This window comes from Bombus fervidus, chromosome 10 (assembly GCF_041682495.2).
Source record: "Bombus fervidus isolate BK054 chromosome 10, iyBomFerv1, whole genome shotgun sequence".
Taxonomy (NCBI): domain Eukaryota; kingdom Metazoa; phylum Arthropoda; class Insecta; order Hymenoptera; family Apidae; genus Bombus; species Bombus fervidus.
The window spans coordinates 2,144,400-2,154,942 of NC_091526.1; the positions used below are offsets into that span (position 1 = coordinate 2,144,400).

The 10,543-nt window shown below is 36.0% G+C and overlaps 1 long non-coding RNA gene across 3 annotated transcripts; it reads left to right on the forward strand.

Moving 5' to 3' along the window:
- The first annotated feature begins 1,878 nt into the window (after window positions 1–1,878).
- Window positions 1,879–7,721, forward strand: LOC139991317 (uncharacterized). 3 transcript variants are annotated; one of them, XR_011800789.1, is made up of 7 exons: window positions 4,454–4,776; window positions 4,864–5,032; window positions 5,934–6,124; window positions 6,467–6,671; window positions 6,746–6,972; window positions 7,080–7,427; window positions 7,525–7,717. It is a non-coding gene; the product is annotated as an uncharacterized lncRNA (long non-coding RNA). The 3 variants fall into 3 exon arrangements; XR_011800790.1 differs by lacking the exon at window positions 4,454–4,776 and adding an exon at window positions 1,879–2,018 and having other exon boundaries at window positions 7,080–7,721; XR_011800788.1 differs by having other exon boundaries at window positions 7,080–7,720.
- The last annotated feature ends 2,822 nt before the right edge of the window (window positions 7,722–10,543 follow it).

Consider the following 10,543-nt stretch of genomic DNA (forward strand, 5'->3'; position numbering starts at 1 on the left):
AATTTTTAAAGGCAGGCTTGCATTGCGATCAACCGAAAAACGGAAAACCACGGAAAACAACGCCGAAAATGGATCGCCGGATTGATCGATCGAGCGAAAAGGATCGTTTTCGTAGTGCAAATAATATCGCCGCGCAGATAAACTACAAAAACGATACACAAATTAGTGCTAAAACTGTTAGGAGAAGATTAGAAGAATTTAACCTAAGAGGACGCAAACCCCAAAAGAAACCATTGCTGAGTTCTAGGAATCGAAAAAGACGACTTGCATTTGCTAAAGCTCATAAGCATTGGACAAACGAAGATTGGCAAAATTCGATAGACGTCGAAGTGGCGAAAGTTTGAAAACACAGTGCGTTTTAAAAACTCTTAAACACGGTGGTGAAAACGTTGTGGTGTGTGTGTGTGTTTTTCTCGAAGCGGCCCTGGTCCGATATGTCGCATCAATGAAATTATGGACCGTTTTCAATACAATATACACAATATTCAAGAATACAATGTTGCCTTTTGCACGCAACAATATGAGTGATGATTTTATTTTTCAAAATGATAATGATCCAAAGCACACGGCTTGGGTTGTGAAACAGTTTTTTGAAGAAAAAAATATTACCGTGCTGTCGTGGTCGTCGCAATCATCAGACATTAAATTAATCGAGAATTTGTAGAGCATCATAAAAAAGACAGTACAAGGTTATAAACCGAAAAATTTAAATGAAATTTACAATTGAAACAGCTTGGAGTAATATTACGGTAGATCAATGTAAAAAATTAATAGATTCTATGCCAAGAAGATGCACCGAAGTGATAAGAAATGACGGATATTGGACAAAATATTGAATTGAAACAAAAATTGTGTATATTTTCTTACCAAAAATTAATATTTTTTGTCTAGTCTTAAACTTTTGACCGACGAAATATTATACAGATTTCGTTCCTTTCTTATAACTTAGCTACTGAGCAAAATATCAAAATGAAACTTTTTTTGTAAGTATACAAACAAATGTCTAATTAGTTAATACGAAAAGTAGAACACTGTATTTATATTTTTTTTTTATGGGAAGTAAATCAATTATTTATTTCTTTCATTTCGTCTTAAACTTTTGTCCACTACTGTATCTGTTAGAATTTTCGCAGTATTGCGTTTCACAGTCGTTATCTTTTTGATATGACCTATACGTTATATCAAATGTCATATGACTTATACACATGTACGATATGACGCATGAACGTATTGGAACGCAGTCGCCGAAACGGAATAACACTTTTAAGCTTTTTAGAGAAATTAGAACGATTAATCGACGCGTAAAAATGTTTTGGGAATCGATCTGAATCACGAAGAAAAAAATTAAAGTCAACTTTTACTTTTGAAGACTTGTTCAAAATGTTCGAGATAAAAATGTCGTTTAAATTTAAATAGCCTATTTAAAATTTGTCTTACACGTTATCCAGGTGACTAATCCTTCTAACCTCTCAGAAAAACATTCAAGTCGTCCGATTTAATTTTAAAGCAATTTTAAAGTTATCGTGTTTCGAAGACTGCGTTCGAATACTTTAGCGAGCCCGTTCTACATACACGGAGGCGCTCTGGTGTGCACGTGCTTGTTTCCCGAAGTTTCTAATTGCTTATAGCTCTCTCTGTCTCGTTACTAATAATTTCGGGGAAAAAAAAGAAATTTTTTGTTGTTTCCTGAATTCAATTATGCATTCAGTTAATGAAAAATGTGCAAATAAACGGAATTATTGCAATTATATAATTATATAAGAGAAATTGTATAAGCATAACAAAATTCTCATTCTGCGATTATATTCATATAATTATTATATATATAATTGAATATGAATATCATATAAATATAATTTTCTTACGCCTTAAGTTGACATTTCATGAGCCGGGTTTCGAACGGGTTTGCCTAGCACGCGACAATCACGTTATAGGACGAGTTTTTAGCGATGACGACCGAAACCAAATCGCATGCTGATTCAAGATACTGCCTCAAAATGGCCGCCATCGACGTACACGTATGTAGAGCAGAGTGGTGGGGCAGGAAATGGTATTTACTCATTGGACGGTTAGGAGCCAACATGGCGTCAAAGTGACGTGCGAAACACCTTGAGAACGCTCGACTTTACAACTTTAGACATAACGTTCGAGGCGCTACATTTTCGAATTTTTCGCCTGGAAAACTATTAAATGGCGCGACAAAAGTCAATAATCCTCTGCCATAAATCAACGAATTAAATTCAACATTGTCTGATTCGTGGCGACCGAAACAGCAAACCAATTTTTCATATCAAATATCATGTAATCGCATTGCATTCTTTTAATATTAAATTCGTACAATTTGACCGCCTTGTTACGTTTTTAGAGCTCATAGTGCATACCATTACCTTATGGCAGTGGGTGTTCCGTTTTCCAATCAACGTTTACAATTATCCAAATAAAACCATTTCTCGTTACATCGTTAGAATTTGATATAAAAATCTCTATTTTGGTAAATTTTTGATTACTTTTGTTCGTTAGAATGCTACTCCTAGTCATAGGAAAAAAGAGATTTTTATATCAAGTTCTAACGATGTAACGAGAAATGGTTTTATTTGGATAATTGTAAACGTTGATCTGAAAACGGAACACCCACTGCCATAAGGTAATGGTATGCACTATGAGCTTTTAAAACGTAACGAGGCGGTCAAATTGTACGAATTTAATACTAAAAGAATTTACAAAAAGTAAGATACAAAAAATACTTATTAATTTCTCGAAAACAAATGACCATCCACTGAGATCTGAAAAATCTGAAAATTCTGAGACGATGATGAAATCTTCCCGATGATTTCACTTGAATACTGTTTTCAGGTGAAAAAAAAGTTACTTTGTAACAGTGGTAATTTTCATGTTTCGCATCGTTATCAGATGAAATTTTTCACGTTGTATATTTACGTATACATACTATACTAGTAATAGCTACTAGTACATACTGTAATAGGAAATATGTGGAAATCGTGGCACACAAAAAATGGTAGTTTATTTTTAACTAGAAAGCAACCTTTGGCATAGTGTGCCTATATAAAATAGGCTTGAAATCATTAGGAAATCAATTTATTGTTGGTGGTTATTATAATGCCAAAGATAACTTGTAGAAATCAAAAACTAAGACATCGCGAGGTAAAGTTTTCGAAGAAATTACACGAAAACTTTCTTTGGATAGAATATTAACTGGTGAACCAACGTACTGGCCATCGGTGTAAGAAAAAACCCCGGATTTACTAGATTTTGCGATTATTAAAGGTTTACATTTTATATACATTCAGTTATAAATTAACCATTATCCATTTGATCGTACACGGTAGGAATAGATATAGACGAAGCGTTAGAAGGTTTAGTGTTAAACTTACCTGATTAACCTCTCTGCCTCGTCGTACTTAATGACGTTTCGTGGAGAAAGAATAATTCTTACGAAATCCATATGTCAATGTCTGGATATGATTATCTTTTGGTTTAGATTCCAAATCTGGCTTGTATTTTAATCGAAGCCGGCAGTTTATATATAATCTAAATGATAATCCCCACGTTTTTGATAATTTGTTTGCACTCATTTTTACTAACTTAATCAAATCTATCTTTCAGTGACGTCGTGTGTCGATGCGACACAGAAGATTCTTCTGGCAGCACTGTGCCGCGCTCGCTGATGGAGGAGGACTCCAGGCGGCCACACCGAGCCGTCCGCGCCGTGCTTCCCAATTGGGAGGCTTGGAGAGATCAAGGCGGGGTTCTGCTCACCTTCAGGACGACACAGATGCTCGCCGGACACGGGGTCTTCGGTGAGTACCTGCTGAAGATCGGGCGGGAGGTGACGTCCACCTGTCACCACTGCGGGGAAGAGGAGGACACGGCACAGCACACGCTGGAGTTCTGTCCAGCGTGGGCGGAACCGCGGCGCGTCCTGCAGCTCGACATCGGCGAGAGGTTGGCTCCGGAAGCGGTCGTTGAGGCCATGCTCCGAGGGCCCCGGGAGTTTAACGCTGTCCGCGCCTACTGCGAGGAGGTTATGCAGAGAAAGGAGCGGGCAGAGAGGGACCGGAAGAGAAGAGCCGATCCCAGTAGATCGTCGCATCAACGTCGCAGGGGCTCCGTACGACGCAGGGGCGCGGCGCCGCCGTCGCTGCCCCGGGTGTGTCAGATTAGGGGACGTGGCGCTAGGAGGAGTGGTTCCCCCTAGCTTTCCAACTCAAGCCGGGACGCCTCCCTAGACAACTACAACGGCAGGGAGATAGACGACGAGGTTGCACTCGGTAGTGATTCGCAAGAGACCCCGGGTGCACCTCTGAACGTCGGGATGACCACCGTGGGGTTTTAGTCGGTAAGAGTCCGACACTACACGGTCGTTGCTACGCAGCGTCCATGAGGATTTCCCCACGATAAAAAAAAAAAAAAAAAGAAAGTACTGTGCCGCGCTTGTACTCATTCGTTACGTTCATTGACCATAGATAACGTGATCGATTATGATTGGTTATTGTTAAAGGTAAAGGTTTTACACAAGCGAGAATTAAAAATTTTTTGCGAAAAGATGATTAGTTTTCTCAAGGATTATTTGCAATATTTGAATATCCAATAGTAATTTCTAATTATTTAGACTTTAAACGAACTAACTATAAATCGATTATAAGTCTCGACAATCGTCAGTTATTAAAAACTTTCTCCAAGTTACTAAATATTTAGTGGTTTAGAATATGAGTCGGAGATGATCGGTAGAGAAAACAAGAGAATAATATTATCCTCGTACGTATACAGATAATACTTGGTATAAAGAATACTACAATAGAATGTCGTTGTTGTCAAGATTCTAATGTTTCTTTTTTCGTTTAGGTCACTATTTCCTATGGAGGTCATAACTCAATCAGCAAAAATCCGGGCACGTCAACTCCTACGGAGACGCAAGCAGAAATTTCACGAAAAAGACGAAGAAAAGTAGAGCAAAACGAGCAGCAACTACATTTTTATTCGATAAAAAATTAACGATAAATCGTTGAAAAAGGTATTGTTATTAAAAACGTAAAAATTGTCAAAGAATAATAAGAAAACTATTGAGGGAATAGCAGATGAATTATCAGAGAAATTAAGAAAATAATCAAACGATCCTCCCCGATCCGACCTACTGCAAACGTCAGAATCTCCTTTTTAATTGCAATTTTGCTACAAATATTTTTTCCTATCGTCAAATATCTATATCTTCGACTCATGTTTCTTCATTGGTTCGATTTGTTTAGCGACGTCAGTTCAAAATTCGATTAGAATTGAAAAGTTATATTTGATTAATTTAATTGAAGAATTACAATATTAATATTTGCATTAATAACATATTTTGAAATAGACTTAGATATTGTTTAAATTGATTATTGTAATGAGAATGATATGATTTATTATTGGAGATGAAAGAATTAACATTTAATTAATTAATATTTTAATCAATGATATTTGTATCTGCTGAAAGTTATATAAATGAAATTGTATAAATAGGTTTTGGTGTAAAAGTGGAATTGAAATTTTCCTTTTTACAACCGTTAACAGTAGTAATTGTTTTTCAGCCTTTTCCAATTATGACAGTTTCAATATCAAGAACTTCATTGTAGATTGTAGAAATTAAGAGAAAAAGTTGGAAAAGTGTATATCTATGATCATCGATTAAACAATGTTTACTGCGTAGACTAAGATTTCCGTACATATACGTTAACATGTAATCGCAGATGCTCACGGTTAGGAATTAGTGGAATTAAGTTTACTTTTTAAAATACAGCTACTCGAATAGCTATAGTTATTTTGTAGCACAAGAACCTATCGATATACTTGGTACCTGATAAAATGTTTTCAACATATAATATTCATAATGATAAACAATTGTTACCTATATATACTATATAATATGCCTAAAATTACAGAATTACATATACTTGAGAGAATGTAAGTTTATCGAAGAGGAATTGGAGGAAAAAGTTTGCAACAAATAGTAACGGAGTTTGACATATCCAAAGAAGGACTGACAAGTTACCAGAAGATACCAGCTAAAATCTTGGAAATTCGATACGAATTCGATAAAATTGTAGAAAAAAGAAGACAGCTGTTCGTCAAGGTCGATGAATTATCAGAGAAGTTAAGAAAAATCCCTTCATTGATTGAAAATTCCCAGACAAATAAAGCTTTCATTTTATATGGCCGGTTTTTAGAACAGCTTTTAGAACGTTCAATTTAAATGAATGTTAATTATGCAGACCAAGATATAGCTCGTTTGATAATTTATTCAAAATGTTTCATTATCTCTAGTTGTTCTAGTTCATTATATCTAGTATCGCGATATTACTATGTAATAATTTCGTTAAATCATACATTTTTACCTCGCACCTGCACTAATTTTATTCTTCGTTGAATGGACTCTCGACATTTATAAATATATGTTCCATTGTATGTTCCACAGATGCAGAAATTTCCTTTCCATGAAACATTGATCATCGAAACAACTAACAAAGTAACAAAGCTTCTTTATACATACAATGTTACTACATCAATGTTAACGTAATCATCATGATCAAAAACATCTTAGTACATGGCATTTAACGATACAAGAAACGAATGGATACCTTAATGCCATTGAAACAAATATTTGACAACGTTTGTAGAAAGTATGTTTATGCTTATACGTTTTACATATCTTCTAATCAGTCTTCTTTCAAAAATATTGTACAAATGTTTATAGATGTCCCGATGTTGCAGTTTATTGCCCTTGTAATATCTTAAGATCGACATTACAAGAAAGACAAGCCAGTAACAAGCCATGAATCCTGCAATCATTGTCTTTTGTACAAGCAGTTACAAACTTATCAGCCTCTAGAAAATATTAAAATACGTTATTTAAAGTGAGAAATAGGAGAAAGTGCAATAATGCTGCCAACTGATATTTTATTAAAAGGTTCTTATTCAAAGGTAAGCAATTGTTCTTTGATTGCACATTTGCAGTAAGTATCGTGAAATTGTTCAAATCTGTACAAATAATCATAAATCGCATAATAATATCTATTTATAATTTGCAGTTTTATCAACAAAATCTCACACAGGACAACCGTTTACCATCCATTTGCGCTATATGGACAACGTGAAATATGATTCGTGTTAGATTTATTTTTCATTAAATTACGTGCAATGTACTTTCACACAAGCAGGATTACATTTCTTCGAGGTGTTACGACTATTATTATTTTGTGCTAGGAACGAAAGGCCACGCTGTAACTATGTGGCAAAAAATATTTGATTTGGTATCAAGTTTGCAAAGTAAAATAAAATTTATAACGAGCGATTAGGAAGTAGCAGCTGTTAAATTAACTCTAAATAAATTATTCCATAATGCAAATATACATGACCGCTGATCCCATTATTATCAGGTTTGTGGTATTATTTCAAGTTATATGTTATCACGTAATTGCGATATGTAATTTGTCATTGAAACATGGAAAGTTAAATTTTCATTATTCGTTCAAGCTGTTCTTCAAAAGTGATGCGATTTGGGTTTGGACAATGCGTCTAATGTTGTTGGTGTAAAATATCTTTTTATTTTGAGGTGAGGTGTTTGATGTAAGGTGCCCAAGAAATACTCTCGATGTTCAACAATATAATTTATTTAACAATCAACGATCAACAATCTTCGCTTCTCGACTATGTTTGCTTCGCTGATACACTTGACCCTTCGTATTTTTTTTTTTTTTTTTTATTTGGTAAATTATTTACAATCAATTCTCATACAGGATTTTAAGTAAATTATTTTGGCGTGGTACTGTAACTTGGATTATAAGAGTTTATAGTATGTTTGATTCTAGTTGAATCTAATGCTTCGATCTAAGGGGTATTGTCTTTTTAGTCTGCGGATCTGATCCGTCGTGTCAAGTAATTGGGTAATTAATATGGCTTTATATAGCATTATTTTACTCTGCATGTTTTAGTTGGAGCGTCTGCCAACGAGCCAGTAGAATTTTTTTAGTTTTGTTTTCAGTTCTTTGGATTTATCTACGATGTGCCGTTTCCATGTCATTCTTCTGTCTAGAATCATGCTCAGATATCTGACTGTATCTTTGTTTGGAATTGGAATATTATTTATGGTCACCTGTGGGCAGCATTGTTTTCGCAGTGTGAAAGTTATACGACTGGATTTGTTTTCATTTATTTTGAAGCGCCATTTGTGGAACCATTCTCCCATAGAGTCGAGACCTCGCTGCAGAGTTGAGGAGGCAATTATCGAGTCTGAGTAGGATGCTAATAAAGCTGTGTCATCAGCAAATGTCGCTGTGGTTATCTCTGTTAAGGTTGGTGAATCGGCAGTGTAGATGTTGAACAGCAGGGGTCCGAGAACACTGCCTTGGGGTATGCCAGCTTCTATTGGAAATGTTGAGGTTATAGCGTCTAAGTGTTTTACCATGAATTTTCTATTGGTTAGATAGGATTTTAGGATGGAGTAGTAGGTGTGAGGTAGGGTTTTCTTTAGTTTGAACAATAGTCTTTCGTGCCACACTTTGTCGAACGCCTGCTGAATGTTCAGGAATACCGCAGAGCAGTATTTTCTCTTTCTAAGTCTTGGCTGATTTTATGAGTTAAACGATGAATTAGAATGTTGCTTCCGAAAGCCGAATCGATGATCCGGCATTGTTTTCAACTCCTCTAACAGTGGAAGGAGTCGTTTCGTTAGCATCTTCTCAAATAGTTTGGACAAAGTGGGTAGGAGACTAATTGGGCGATAAAAGCTAATTTCATGTATTGATTTTCCAGGTTTAGGGATAAGAGTAATTAATGATATTTTTCAAGATTTAGGATAGTATTCAAGGCGAAGAATTGCATTAAAAATAGAGGTAATGAGAGCAATCTCTTTTTTAGGAAGCTTCTTTATAGCTTTGCCACTTATCTGATCATGTCCCGATGCTTTCCTGGGATTTAGACGTCGGATTAATTCTATGACTTCTAGTAATGAGAAAGGTTCGATAGGAGGAGACATCTGGAAGGGAGCCTGCAAGTATTCCGTTATTTCGGCGGCAATAGTGGAGGAATACAGTTTGAAGACATTAGTTAGGTGGTTTGCAAACAAGTTGGCTTTTTGTATAGGGCTACGCGCCTATCCACCTTGCGGACAGCGAATTGAGGGGATTATTTGCGGAGAACCTAAATGAGTTTCCTGGATGCCTTCCATAGTGAGTAATTGGAGTCATCTTTGGGAGACAGATTAGCAAGATATTTTTCAAAACAGTCATTTTTGTAATTTTTAATGATTTTGGTCAGTTTTCTTGTTGCGTTATTTAGCTTACGCTTGTCTTCAGGTGTTCTATGATTTTGCTGTACTCCTCTAAGTCTACGTTTTTCTGCGATTTTTATTATTATGTAATGGGGGTATTCATGTTTGTCGACAAAATATTTAGTAGGGGTAGAAGAACGGATCGCGTTTATTATGTTGATGTTTAAATATTCCGTGGCTGCTTCTATATCTTCGTTTGTTTTTAAGGATATTGAGGCTGATGTTGAATGATTGAATCTTTCCTAAAGAGCTGCCAGTTTAGAAGTTGGTTATGAATAAAGCCATTAAGTTGGTTTTCGATAATTGTTGAGTTAATTGTTGCTATGACGGGTGAATGAGCTGAAGGAAGTTCCACAGAATAGTTGATTTGGATGTATCTTGGTGAGATGTTTTTAATTATAAAGAAGTCTAATAAGTCAGGTAGTTTGTTAGTGTCAGTGGGTCAGTAAGTGGGTTCGTTTGTATTGAGGTAGTTAAGGCTGTTGGCGTTTATGGATTTCAAAAGGTTTTTGTCTTTTACTGTGATAAGTCTGCTACCCCATTGCGTATGTTTAGCGTTATAATCTCCTCCAGCTATGAATCTATTGCCCAGGTCTTCGAGGAAATTCTCGAAATCTTCTTTGGAAATACAATGTCTCTCAGGACAGTATACTGCTGGCGTGGTAATTGGATCATGCCAATCTTCTATCGCTACGTTTGTGGCTTGGAGGTAGTCCTGGAATGATGGAAGCTCATAGTGTTTTATGCTGGTCTTGATGATAATTTCGATGTCGCCATGGGCCTTTCCACTGGGATGTTGGGTATGGTAAAAGTTATAACCATTTATTTCCAGATAATTTTTATCGGTGAAGTGAGTTTCAGATATGAGCATTATGTCAATTTCTTGTTGTTTTGGGAAGAGTTCTAGCTCGTATTTATGCTGAGCTAGACCGTTAGCATTCCAAAGAGCTATGCGTATTGGTTTTATTTTACGTCGGAGCGTGTTAATTTGTCAACGATGATTGTAAGTAATGACGGCAAGTTATTAATTTGCTCTGTTTGTTTCGCGATTAATTTTTCAAGTCTATCGAAGTTATCCGTGTCTTGTGAACTGGGAACACTAATTTATGGTTGAGCACTATGGATTTTCGGTCTGCTTTGATTTCCTTGAACTGCCTGTGCGTAAGAGATTGAAGGGGCAGTGAACTTTCGTGGATTAAGTGCTTGGTTGATTAGGTCCTTAAC